At 48.1% G+C, this 14,620-nt stretch overlaps 1 pseudogene; it reads right to left on the reverse strand.

The window, feature by feature from the left end:
* Positions 1-4,524: 4,524 nt before the first annotated feature.
* LOC119318176 overlaps positions 4,525-14,620 on the reverse strand; it is a 91,841-nt pseudogene continuing 81,745 nt past the window's right edge.

The following is a 14,620-nucleotide window of genomic DNA, read 5'->3' on the forward strand; positions in this document are numbered from 1 at the left end:
CTGACGTATTTCGTAGCATGACATCACACCACAGCCAAGCCTTTATTCGAATCATTTTTTACTGTCCCACCTCAGGGCGTCTCGCGAGGCGGTTTGCTTGGCATGTCTTGTCGAAGCAGAGATCGTGTCCCCTTTATTAACGGGATTCTCATCAACTCGGACGTGGGTACCCCTATCGTGCCCGTTGGTATGTCCCCTCGATCGAAGGTAAGTCCCAAGCGGCCACAAGGAGGGCTCTCGGTATTCCACCTCTTTATAAAGAGACCAAGGCCTTACTCTTTTCTTTCGATCTTAATTGAATCCGCCTCCCACCTCGAGTTCCAACACCCGAAGCTTCAGATTCAGGTGCTTCAGACCTTAGATTATGTCCGGATGCAACCTTCACGGCCGATGGATGCCTTCCTCCGTCATGGAGGAAGACATAATAAAGCTAAGGGAGGCCAGGTACTTGACCGGCGAAATCCCGCATAGGCTACCTGCTCAAGGGCAGGTTATTCGCACTCCCAAGCCCGGTGAGAGCGTCGTGTTCGTTTCTCACTTCCTCCGAGGGCTAGGCTTAACGCTGGATCCCTTCGTGAGGGGGATCATGTTCTATTATGGGCTGGACTTCTGCGACTTAGCTCCGAAGTCTATCCTCCACATCTCATCATTCATAGTCGTGTGCGAAGCTTTCCTCCGTATTACCCCTCACTTCGGATTATGGCTCAAGCCCTTCAATGTAGAGCTAAAGATGGTCAAGGGACGGTAAGCAGAGTGCGGAGGTGCCGTAATAAGCACGAATGCTGACGCCCCATGGCCCGAGGGCTCTTTCCAAGAGGAGTCCAGCTTATGGCAACAAGAGTGGTTTTATATCACAGCTCCCAAGGGTACCAAGTGGGTGGCTCCGCCTGTTTTTTGCTCGGGCCCCCCGCCACGACTAATGTCATGGGTCAGCAAGGGACCAGACCGGGGGCCATTAAAGGATGTGCCCATATTGCAGAGCCGCATTCGAGACCTGTTAGAGAGAGATGTCAGTCTAGTCATGGTGACGCAGGTCATGTTAATTCGCCGAGTTCTGCCCTGCAAACGCCGTCCCCTCCGCTTGTGGGAGTACAACCAGAGGGACCACGAGCTCTTCAGCATTTCCTCGGTATGACGCCCGCGGAGATGCACCAATTGTTCTTCGGACCACAAATAATCCGGACTCTACTGAGGATGCAGGTCTATGCTGCAATCGTCCGGATACCCAAGTAAGTAGCCCTGTGTCTGAACACACCATTCACTTATTTATAGCAACATCGCTTCTCTGAAAAAGAACCGCTCTTGAACCAGGAGTGGATAGCGACAGCAAAGATGATCAGGTGTCCGGCCTCCCTCCCTGAGTCCTCGCTGGATCCTGTGTTAACCAGGATGCTGGAGATCGCGCCTTTGGGAGAAGATGAAGGGGGGAACAAGGAAGCTACTGCCTCTGCGAAGGAGGTTGATCGGAAGGGAGGAATCAAAAATTCCTCTCCTTGGGGGAAGAAGAGGACCACCTCTGAAGACCCGGAGACAATGGTCTCAAAGTGGGGGAAGAAATCTTCGCCAGAGGGTCCTGTACCGGGGGATACCATGGCCGTACAATGCCCTCAAGGGGTCAGCCCTCCACCGAGCAGTAAGTAAAAAAGGGGGTTTTAATAATGAGAGAGACCCTTGCTTTACTTCTTAGGAAAATAACCGAAGCGTTTATATTGCAGTTCAGATCTTAGCCCTTCTCAGCAGAGTTCATCTTCGGGGGATCTTCTTCCAGAGATGATGGAGAGCGGAACGCCTCCCCCTACCGTACTAACTCATGAGGCAGGCGACCCCGAGGTGTCGTCACAAAGGGTTTCTCCTGATTCAGCAAGGCCAGAAGGTAGTCATATGCCCACCCGAAGCCCTCAATATCCGGCTGCTGGAAGAAGCAGCCGAACGTGTCCGGCACCGTTTGGTGCACGGTCGGAAGTGCTGAGGGATCTGCTAGGTCGAGCGTCTATCTCAGAAGAGCACCGTACGTTGATGAGTACGGTAATTGAAAGAATTTCGTCTGCGGAGAGCGGGTTGCACGAAGCTGTCAAGAGTCTACTGACAGGTTTTGAGGTACGTGAAATGATGTACCTTTTTGACAATGCCGCATACTTTAAGGTGTGCCCTGTGTAGATAGTAGCCCCTGAGACTCTGGGTGCTGTCGTAGACGACGAGAGGATCATATTCCCAGGTTTGATTCTGCCGCCTTAATATGCAGGTGGCGAAGTGTCCGGTGGCCAGCCGGACTGACGAATTTGCCGAGCTGAAGCGGCAACCTAACGTGGCAGATGCCGACATCGTACTTGTCAACCAGCGGCTTGATGAGGCGCAAGGTATGTAATTTCTCTAGTGACACATGATAAGAGGAGCATGATGCCAGTATGTATAACATATGTTTTCAATGCAGATGGAGCTGGGGCCATGGAGAACCTTCGGGTGGAACTTGTCCGAGCCAAAGAACAAGCAAAGAAAAGTGAGGCGGCTGCCCTAAAGGCAATCGAGGAGCTGAAAGCCGAACAGGCTGCTCACTGCCGAAGCAAGGAGAAAATGGCCGAGATGGCTGTGGAGTTGAAGAGTGCTACTGACCGTTACAAGCTTCTTGAAAAGGAAGATCAAGCGAAGAGGTCGGACCTAGAGAAGGCCACGATGGCGGCCAAGGATACTCGCTCTCCAATGAGGGCATTAAAGGAGGAGCTGCGTCAGGCCGGAGATATCACAGCTGGGAAGCCCTTTATGCTGCGGATGAAGTTCGGTAGTCCTAAATATGCTCCTCTGGATCGGATGTGAAGTTCTGCGGATGCATATCTGGACTTAGCGGCAAGTGCTGCTAATGCGGCCAAACACTTCCGAGATCAAAAGGATCGCGAAGTGGAAAAGCTATTCTAGTCGCAATTTAATGATTTGGAGCATCCGCTTCCATTGACTGATCGGCTAGCCGAATGGGCCGAGCTGAATAGACTGTCCGGACTTGCCATGAGGTATGTCGTGGATCATCTATGGCCGGAAAGGCCAAAGCCGAACATTTATTTTAGTTTGGTGCAGCAGCTCCTTGGTGTAGTGCTGCATATAAACGCGATGAAGAGGTCAGCATGCGTGGAGGGTGCGTGGATGGCCCTTGCCCGTGTCAAGACATACTGGGAAGAGATGGAGGCCACCGCCATTGCAGCCCAAGATTCGGACAAAAGCCGAGTACCTGCCAAGCACTACTTTCAAGAAGTTCTGGAGGGCGCTCGTTCGATAGAGGCGCAGTGCTCGAAGATATTATGTTCCAATGACATGTATTCCCATTGAAAACAATGTTTTGCTAAAATGTAAAGGCTATTTTATACTTGTGCCTTCAAGAATTATAATACCTCTTGTGCGGCCGCTTATGTATATATGTATATAACCTGAAAGATGGCAGTCATCACCTTCAGCCCCCCCACATATAATGCAGGGGTGTTCGCAGAAGACGCGTGTTCACACTTGATCCAACGTCTTGGTCCATTAAGGAGGTGATAGTGCAGCGAACTAGGCAATCGGACTATAATGCTTTATCACTTTCACTTAGCCATAGGAGTTTGACAGTGGGGCTACTATATAGCCCCTGGTGGCTCCGCGCTCACCCGAATTCGGGGCGCGTGTGTGCCTGGCCGAGAAATGGCCCTTCGTTAAGGCGGAGGAATCCCGAAGATTCCGCTAAGTCATCGAGTGGTTGACCAGTCTCACGCTATATCATGATAGTCAGTTTTCGGCTTTCTCTATGTAGGTGCTCGCCTGGCTGAACTGGGGCACAATCGCAGTAGTTCTCCTGGTGCCGCCTTAGCTGATAGAGCGGAACATAAGGCAGCAAAACACAGGAGCCGGGCAAAACAAAAACATTTGACCAAAGACATGATTCAGAGCTGATGCATATAAGGCAAAACTCGCGATGCCGAACACTCCCTAAGGTATTCGGTCTTATTGATATAAAACAGGCTGAACGACGCCCTTTGCAATAAGCCCATGGTGTCCAGGTACATGCAATACTCTAACGTGGCCACATGCTAAGACGCCAGCCTCCCTCGCGGTTATTCTGAGAATCCGGGGGATGTGTATCAACAAGAGACAGTAAAAATGGTTTACGCAGGGTCTTAGTCTAAAAAGAATCCTTGGAACGGGTCCCTGCTGCACGTCTGCGCCTGTGTCTCCGTTGTGCCATATCCTGGACGGGTGTAGCACGAGGAAGTTAGTTGAAAAAGTAGTCGTGCAAAATGTATGTTATACTAAATAAACAAAGTATGATTCAAGGTGGGAAAATTGAGTCTTATTGCTGCTTGTTTACGTGCGCGGAGCCCCTTGTATAGGGGTGTATAATCATCAAACCCCTATCAATTATACAGTTATGCCAGACTCGTCTAGCCGTGTCCGTGGTCTTAATGACCTGTTAGGCGCTTTGGTAGGTGAAGCAGTTTAGTGTGTGGCTGTTAAGGCAGCCGCACAGTCTTCTACGCACAAGGAGCGCTCAATGTTTCCCTTTAATTAAATGATGCCTTGTGGACCGAGCATCTTAAGCGTGAGAGATGCATAGTGCGGTATTGCGTTAAAGCGAGCGAAAGCTTCGCATCCCAGTAGTGCTTGATAAGCACTTTTAAACGTAGCGATGTGGAAGGTTAGCTTTTCGCTACAGAAATTATCGGGAGAGCCGAATATAACTTCTAGTAGGAGGGAGCCCGTGCAATGAGCCCCTTGGCCTGGTGTTAGTCCTTTAAAGGAAATATTGCTATGGCTAATTTTTGTTGGGTCTATCCCCATTTTTCGGACCGTGTCCTGATATATCAGGTTTAAACTGCTGCCGCCATCCATCAGGACTCGTGTGAAGTGGTATCCGTCAATTATCGGGTCTAACACCAGGGCAGCCCATCCTGCGTGCTGGATACTTGCGGAGTAACCTGATTGTCGAAGGTGATCGGTTTGGATGACCAGTGGCGGAACTCCATTGTGATAGGCCCTAGGGCACATATCTCTATTGGTGCAACTTTGCTTCTCCCCTTCGTTACGTCTAACACGTTTACTGTTTTTACTTCTGATGGGAATTTCTTCTATTCCCCAGTGCTTTGTTTGCGGGGTTCGTCATCGTCTTAGCTTGGTGTATCCAACCCTTGTGTTCGGCATTGAGTTTGCGGGATTGCTTGAAGACCCAACATTCTCTATGGGTATGATTTGCAGGCTTATCAGGGGTGCTGTGGATTTGACATATCTTGTCCAGAATTTTGTTTAGGCTGGACAGTTCGTCTCTGTTGTCTTTGAGAGGTAGCTTTTGCTGACCCCGCCGAGAGCTTTTGAATCCGGCGTTGACTGCCGTGCTCTTCGGGCTGTTTTCCTTATCCCGGCGCTTGTCTTTGCTGTGTCGTGGCTTCCCGTTCCCGTCCCTGACTTCGGATGTACTTGGGTCGCTGCTGCTGCATCTTACCAACCAGCTGTCCTCGCCCGCGCAAAAGCGGGTCATGAGGCTTGTTAATGCGGCCATTGTTCTTGGCTTTTCTTGGCCGAGGTGTCTGGCGAGCCATTCGTCTCGAACGCTGTGTTTAAAAGCTGCTAAGGCTTCGGTGTTCGGACAGTCGACTATTTGGTTCTTTTTAGTAAGAAACCTGATCCAAAGCTTTCGGGCTGACTCTCCGGGCTGTTGATTTATATGACTTAAATCGTCTGCATCCAGTGGTCGGACAAAGGTCCCTTGAAAATTTGCCTGAAAGGCGTCCTCGAGCTCTTACCAACTTCCAATAGTGTTTTCGGGGAGGCTTTTGAACCAATGCCTGGCTGGCCCTTTGAGCTTGAGGGGTAGGTACTTGATGGCGTGGAGATCATCTCCTCGAGCCATGTGGATATGGAGGATGTAGTCCTCAATCTAGACCCCAGGGTCTATCGTTCCGTCGTATGCCTCTATGTTTACGTGTTTGAATCCCTCTGGAAATTCATGGTCCAGCAGCTCATCGATGAAACATAGGGGGTGAGCAGCACCCCTGTATTTGGCTGTACCGTGGTGTTCGGATTTTCTTTGTGTTGCATGGCTTACTGGAGCATGCTTTCTTGGCCCATAGAAAGACCTGGTTGGGCCATTTTTTGGATGCGAGTCCTCATGTGGATCGCGTGCTGGCTTGTGTGCGGCATCATTTGCCACTCTACGTTGGCCATGAGGTCGTCTATCTGACCGGATGGCTGTTTTGTTTTTTGATTGCGGGGGCTCTAGTGCCTCCTCATCAAATTCAGGAAGTAGCTTTTGCTTCGGGTAGCTCTTGATGTGCCGACTGCTGCCATATTTGTCCGCGGTGTTGAGTACTTTGCTCCATCTGATTCTGAGTGCGTCTTCCGCAGTATTGAGCTTCCGCTTCTGCTTTTCCAGGCTACGTGCAATGGCGACGAGCCTTTTATGGAGGTTCGTCTGCTCTATTAGCTTATCCGGCATTAGGTCATCCGGGCTGTTATATTCGCCGGAGACGGACAATTCGGTTTGATTATCTGTGTCGCCCTGGTCAGACAGTTGTTTAATGCCATGTTCATCATCCGCTGGCTCACCCTGCTCTATCACTGGGTCCGTATGACCGCTGTTTCTGTCGAGGCGGGGTTTGGAGCGGCGCTTACGCCGCTGCTTTGACTGCTTTTCTATGGAACGATCCTTCGCTGCGTCCTTCCATTCCTCGTCGTCGTTTCCTTTTGGTGTGTCCACCATGTATACATCATAGGATGAGGTGGCTGTCCGGCGCCCTGTGGGCAGTGGTTCCTGTTCGTCTCCTGCATCGTCGTCCATACCGTCGATGTCTTCGGAGTCGAAGTCGAGCTTGTCGGTCAAATCATCGACAGTGGCTACTAAGTGGGTGGTGGGTGGGCGTCGAATTTCTTCGTCATCCGCATCCCAATCCTGCCTATCATAATCCGGCCAGGACACTCCTGACAAGGAGAGAGACCTCAGCGAATTTAGTATGTCGCCGAAGGGCGAGTGCTGAAAGATATCCGCAGCGGTGAACTCCATGATCGGCGCCCGATCGGATTCGATTGGCAGGGGCGCGGGTGGTTCGGAGTCCAGAGGAGAGTCCAACAATGTGGAGTCACGGGCCTCGCGAAGGGTAAGGTTGGTGTTCGGCTCGATCGCCGTTGAGGCTGCGGCCTCCATGGCGGGGTCTAACCAACCGCCCACGGATGGCGCAATTGGCTCTGAATTGAAGCTTGGAGCGGTTGCAGGTGCGGCCTCCTGAACACTATTCGGCAGCAGAGCTAGATCATGCCCATCGTGGCAGTGTGACGCACTCGTCTTGGGCTCGAATCCGTCGAAGATCAAGTCTCCGCGGATGTCGACCGTGTAGTTTAAGCTTTCAAACCTGACCTGATGGCCAGGGGCGTAACTTTCAATCTGCTCCAGATGACCAAGCGAATTGGCCCGCAGTGCAAAGCCGCCGAATACAAAAATCTGTCTGGGGAGAAAAGTCTCACCCTGGGCTGCATCGCTAACGATGATCGAAGGAGCCATCAAGCCTGATGATGACGACACAGAGGAACTCTCAATGAAAGCACCAATGTCGGTTTCAAAACCGGCGGATCTCGGGTAGGGGGTCCCGAACTGTGCGTCTAGGCGGATGGTAACAGGAGGCAAGGGACACGATGTTTTTACCCAGGTTCGGGCTAAACCCTAGAAGCTAGCCTACTCCTGCTTGATTAATATTGATGATATGGGTAGTACAAGAGTTTATCTACCACGAGATCAGAGAGGCTAAACCCTAGAAGCTAGCTTATGGTATGATTGTTGTTGTGTCCTACGGACTCCCTCCGGTTTATATAGACACCGGAGGGGGCTAGGGTTACACAGAGTTAGTTACAAGGAAGGAGATCTACATATCCGTATTGCCAAGCTTGCCTTCCACGCCAAGGAGAGTCCCATCCAGACACGGGACGAAGTCTTCAATCCTGTATCTTCATAGTCCAACAGTCCGGCCAAAGGATATAGTCCGGCTGTCCGGATACCCCCTAATCCATGACTCCCTCAGTCGCAATAGCAACAAGTTGAATCGATACCCCTGTTTTAACAGAGGCAAAAAATTAAACAATTACTTGCCGATAAAGGAGGATGAAACAAACGGTGACAGAAAGAAGCATCTAACTTATCTTGGATGGAAAACAAAGTAGGACAGTAGCATTTCTAAAACGGTTGCATTGATTCATATTAACAGTGGCATTCATTAAAAAATGTAATTTACTTTTAACAGTGGCATTGCTTCAATTTTCCGGCGGCATTCTTAGATTAACAACAGCAAAATAGATGTATGGGACATGCCAGCACCATGTGCGTCCACACATATAAATGGGTGATGTAGAGTATGTAGCCAAGTAGCATATATGCGCTGGTCCCATATTTGTCCTCTTTGAACCTTCTTCCTGTGTGAGGGCAGCAAATCTAGTCCTGCACAAACTACCCGACCCCCCAGTTTCTTTCCCTTTTCAACAAAGAGATCTGTTCCTTACAGATGTGTGTACTGGGTTACCCCCCTTTTCCCTTTTCGCCCTACAAAGCGGCTGGATAGTCAGTCTATACTACTTTCCGCCCCTCCTTTCCTCATTGAACCATGTCCTAGATTCTTGCTCCAGCCCACCGCACCCTTCTTTCCTCTTTGAAACAAGACCTAGATTTGATTACAGATCGAAAAAGATCCACATGCAGCTAGAGCAACGACGGTTTCAAAGAAACTTATACCTTAGTGTCGTCGAGATGTGGCAAGGCGTGCGGTGGGAGGCCGGATCTGCCCACACTACGTACGGCAGCGAGGAAGAAGGGGTCGGTGGCCCTCTCGCACAGGCGCTAGGTGAAAGAGAACAGCACAGCCGGTAGTGTATTGCCTCCCTCGCCGAAGGCGCTAGAGTGAACACTGCACCTCCTCCCCTTCCCGGTGCGACGGGATACGGATGCCTCCTTCACCAGCTGTGAGAGGGGAGAGAGAGACAAGAGGCCAACGCAGTCTTGTTTAGAGCTGGTGACACTACTAGGAAAAGACCTACTAATGGCGCACCAGTTTTGCCTACTAATGGCGCACTACTGGTGGGCCATTAGTACCATGACACTAGTATTTTTTACTAATGGCGCACCACTGGTGTGCCATTAGTATCTGGTATACTAATGGCGCACCACGCCGTGCGCCATTAGTATGCCTCCCAGGGGGCCATATTTAACCATGTGCTTTGGCATACTAATGGTGCACTGTGGGGTGATGCGCCATTAGTATCCTTTGGCATACTAATGGCGCACTCTGCAGTGATGCGCCATTAGTATCCTTTGGCGTACTAATGGCGCACTTTGAGGTGATGCGTCATTAGTATGAATATTAGGTTTTTTTTACTTTTCTGATTTTTGCACAGGTTAAAAAATATATTATAGGACAAAATATAGACAGCAGCACACAACAATAGCAGATTCATCGAATACAAATATAAGATTAGTCTCCGAATAAAATTCATCATATTAGTCTCCGAATTCAAAAGACCGAACAAAGATAAAACATTACAAGTCTCGAGACCGCGAGTATCAAGTTTGTCTTCACATTACAAGTCGATATCGATCATCTAAACTACCATCACATAGAAGAGAGCTGCGGTCATCACGATGAGCATCATCGCGATGAAACTGGTCTTCATCCGGTTCCTCCAACGCTCCCTCCTCTCTCCCGCTAGATAGCGGGCGTATGTAGATTCCGCCTCCGCCCTAGTGGTGTACCCTTTGTAACTGTTACCGCTGAAACAGTGAACCTGTCTCCGACACTCCTCCCAGTCGTCATAGACTCCGGGAACCTTACCCTTGTACACGACATACGACAGCATCTCTATGCACAAGCCAAACAATAGACAATACATAAGCAATATATAAGTATGCAACAAAAGGATCGGAAGAGAAAAGCAAGACATTAATAGCACGATTCATGGTCCTACTAATAAATAGCATCGACTTTCCCTAAAAATAGGACCAAAAAGAATGCATAGTGCCAAAATTCTCGCCGAAACGGAAATGAATCAACATTCCAGAAAAATATTGGCAACCATGGTCAACAAAAATATTGGCAACTATCGCATTTCAAATACCGGTACCTACAAACATAAACATATATGCAACACCACAAACATATGCAACACCACAAACATACATAGATCTAGCTAGGTCACAAAAAGTGCATGTGCACGTTGTTGGAGCGAGCTAGGGAGAAAAAAGGTAGATCTACAACATGAAGATAGCTTTCCCCTTACTTACCTATGAAAAAAAGGTAATTTAACCACTTAATTTTGATGAATCTATGGTGCAAATGAGGTGAGGAGTAGGAGGCAGCCGATAAGCTTGGAGAAGGAGGTGGAGGGAGTGAAGTGGGGAAAGTGAGTGTGTAGGTGTGGCTGTCCAAAATATCTAGCTGGTCCCAGGTTACTAATGGCGCACCACCCAGCCATGCGCCATTAGTAACCCAACATACTAATGGCGCACCTGCTTTCCTTTATCTAGTCCAACTTGAATGAAGGAAGAGGTTCACTACTGACTGAACTGAAATACGCCAGAAAATCGATTTGTCCAAAGCTGAAGGAAAAGGAGATCCAAGTAGAATCCCAATGGGCCGCAGATCATATGAGGGGAGGCCTGTGGCTGATTGTACAAGAAGGATATGAGAAATCATAAAAAGGGGGGTCAGCGATTTCAAGCTTGGGCGGTTTTCCGACATCTTCCTCGGGCTTTGGAAGAACATAGTATCTCTCGTTTCGTGCTGATCTGGCCAATATAGAAGGAGAAGGTCAGTTAAGCAAAGCAGGTGTGAGCCTTCTCTTGTAAAAGGCACCGTAGCCTTATCCGCACTGTGTAGAAGCATCCTGCCTTTCCTTAAACCTGATATAATGCTTTTTCCTTGTCCAGAACTAGCTTGTTTCACTAGATGAGGGAAAAGCGGGATACCAATTATGTTGGGCTGACTTCGAGAACTTCACTTTTTCTATTTTCTAGAAAGGTTTGAACGTGGCACTAAACCCTCGATGTCAACTAAAGAAAATAGTTCAAGACAGTAGAGCACTGAGGTTCAGCATTTCGTTTAGTGAATGCGGAGATAAAGGCAGCTACTATTGATGCAATGCAATTGGACCGCTGGGTAATGCAAGGGAAGAATGTTCTCATATCCATGCCCCATATTGATTTTTTTATAGAATCAAGCCACTTCTATCGCTTCTCCTAATCTATATCGGGGTTGGCCACTGCTCAAACAAAGGGACCAAACAGAAGAGTCCCCAACCCCGAGTTGGCTCCTCTTCTCAATAATAAAGAGGAGATACAACACTCTAAAGCCAAGATGCACTAATAGCCAATCAAGACACTGAAGCACTAAGCACTAATGGCCAATAGTATAGTATCTTTGTTTGGATGACTTCCCTCCTACCACTGATAAGCTGAGGTTGAAGAGACAGTTGTGGGTACGAGATCCTATGGCGGTAAAGGAGACCTTTCAAATACAATAAATGCTCAATGTACCAGCACAGGGTCAAAGAAGCCTGCTAGGTGCCATAGGATGTGCCGAAATGCCTACCTCTATGGTTTGCGTATAACGTGAATAGCTCCTGTCTGTTGTTTAAAAAGAACAAAAGCACGAGGTAGGGGAGGTTCAGCCGTCAGATATCAGATCTCCCATCAATGGCACGCAGGAACCTTCATCAAGCTGCCCCACCAAAATCCTTCCAAAGATATTGACACTGCCTGATGCTCATGACCAACAATACTATGTAGGGATGACACTTGTTGAATGGTGATGCCTGGGCTGAATAAGCAGCTGCAAGGATTTATCCCAGAAAGTTGTTTTAATATTGACCCACTGAGAGAGAAGCATGTTCCTGAGCATCCATAACCTCGGAATTGATCTTCTCTTTCCCTTTCTTTTCTGCTCCCGTGCTTAGATCGAACAATATTGCGAAATCAGTGATACAAAAAATCCTCTTCCATTCTTTCGGGCTGCAGGCAACTTAGAGAAGAAAACAGGCTTACATCTCCAAGCCACACTAGGTAGGGCAAGGAATAGTCCCTATCACGACTGGTTCTTTTCTTCTTCTATAAGCCTCTGCTGAGCAATCTCCCCATTAGCATCAGCATTCCCTTCATTCTCCCCCTCTCGACTATCACCCTCGGTGCTAGCAGAGAATTCCTCCAAGAACTGACTAAGATCACCTCTACCTGTGTTGTGTAGTATGGCTCATGTTCCCGAAAGGTTACATCCATACTTGCGTATAATTTCCTCCCAATAAGATCCCAACATTGATATCCCTTTTGGCTAGATGCATAATCAATAAATATACACCTCACTGCCCGCGGATCCAACTTGCCAACAGAAGGTCGATGATCTCGCACAAAGCACACACACACAACCTTTCACTTTTGTTTAGGAGGCACCTTGAACTCCCTTTGGCCCAAGAGAAGTTTGGCTGGAGACTTCATACCAAGTATCCTAGACGGCATAAGGTTTATGAGGTACGCTGCTGTCATCACTGCCTCACTCGATAAATTCTTTGGCACATTTATCTAAAACATAAGTGACCGTGCCACCTCCTGCAGATGTCGGTTCTTCCTTTCCCTTTCCGCCACTCCATTCTGTGATGGGGTTCCATCCAGTTCCAACACAAGTAGTCTGATGAATAATCCCATGTTCTGATATATAAGCATCAACCTCTCTATTCACATATTCAGTCCCATTATCTGACCGGAGAATCCGAATCTTCGCTTCAAACTAAGTAGCCACCAGCTTATGGAAGTCCTGAAACCATCTCACAACCTCACTCTTGTGCTTCATCAAATAAATCAAGCAAGTCATACGAGTGCAACAGTCCATAAATGTAACAAACCACTTGAACCCGCTCACAGAAGTGACAGAACATGGACCCCAAACATCAGAATGTATCAATAAGAAGGGTTCCTCACTTCGAAGGCCAATGCTAGGATATGTAGACCTTGTATGCTTCCCAAACGCGCAAGCATCACACACAAGTATGCTCTTGTCCACCTTCTTAAACAAATAAGGATACATACATCCTACTCTTATTATCAATGGATAGCCCAAACGAAAATGATGTAGCAAGATCTCTGCTTCAGGTCCTCTAGCAATCACAGACAATGCGACATCCACTTGATCAACCACAACCCCTTACGCCTGATTCCAGACCCAATCCTCTTCCCAGTGCCCTTCTCCTCAAATAAACTCTAATCCTCATCAAATGTAACAGTACATTTGAATTGCTCAATGATGGAGCTAATAGAGAGGAGATTGACCGGAAAAGATGGCACATGCAAAATGGAAGGCAACACCATAGACGGTGTGCATTTTACAGACCACACTCCCTTGATAAATTGGGAACTACGGCTTGTGACGGATTACCATGAAAGCTGATTGGATAAACAATCGCATCGCACTCACATCGGATCAAAAAACGCATAGAGAAAGAATTGATGCGGTCATCCTTCCTCCGGAGCAAGAAAGGAAACTCCTCGATTCAGCTTCGTTGCAATAAGTTGCACTTGCGTCCCGATTCGAGATTGTGTGGGTGTAGATAGGAAGAAGTCAAGGCTGTGTCTTTCTCTTTAGTTGTATCCAGGTTCACCTATTTTTTTCCGTTGTTGCTCTTCAGAAAACGCGTATAGTAAGTATCAGTGGCCTTCGTCGATGGGACCTCCAGTGTATGCGTTACGAGGCAACTAGCATTTTGTCATTAAAGTTCGTGAAAGAATGTTTCGTTGGAAAAACCAACGCCGATCTAAAACTAAGTCTTCCTTTCAAAAGTGAGCGAGCAGAGCTGAAAAAGATGGAGTTACCTGGAGATGAGATTTCTTTCTACGGATATGAAGGATAGAAGAGTGACTTTGTTTTTCACCAAAATCTATATTTGGGTGCGCTTTATTTTTCCATTCCGAATCCAAAAATTGATATTCTTGCTATGGTTCTCCTTAATAACGCTAAGATTGTTGCTTATTCTCTGGAACTTGTTCGATCCTTTATTTGCGACGGAAGCACTCGTCTGCGCTTCCTTCTATAGCGAAGCTAGTGTTACTATGTTAGGTGGTATGAATATGATGGGCGATGACGACCTGTCCCGCGCCGTAGCCCCGTATCTCCCGCAGGGAGGTCAGGCTCCAGTAAATATTCCCGAAGGACGACCGCTTACAGTGGAAGAGGAAGGCCGTCTTGCCCTGGTGTTGGATTTGCAAAATCAGATTGGCACTCTTCTCAGGAATATCGATCTTCACTCGTTCCGGAACCATCACTTTGAAGAGGAAAGCGCCTCTGATCTCGCCGCGGCGGCCCTACTCCATAAAGAAGAATATCTCAATGACCACACAAAGTTATGGGAAGTGCGTGAAGGGCTTAATCGTTATAGATTAAGCTCTAGGTTCTACTTTCGCGTGGTAGAATGGGTCAAGGTCGAGAGAAAGGTTCGTAGCGGGGAGTTGCCAAGAACGTTCCTCATTGATGATGACGGTGAAGGAGAAGGATAGTTACTGGCGTTTAGCTTCATCTAGAAAGAAAATCGGCCTTCCACCACTAAAAAGGGTAATACTCGCTCAAAGTGATGAAATCTGTCGAGGAAACATAAG

This window comes from Triticum dicoccoides, chromosome 6A (genome assembly GCF_002162155.2).
Source record: "Triticum dicoccoides isolate Atlit2015 ecotype Zavitan chromosome 6A, WEW_v2.0, whole genome shotgun sequence".
Lineage (NCBI taxonomy): Eukaryota > Viridiplantae > Streptophyta > Magnoliopsida > Poales > Poaceae > Triticum > Triticum dicoccoides.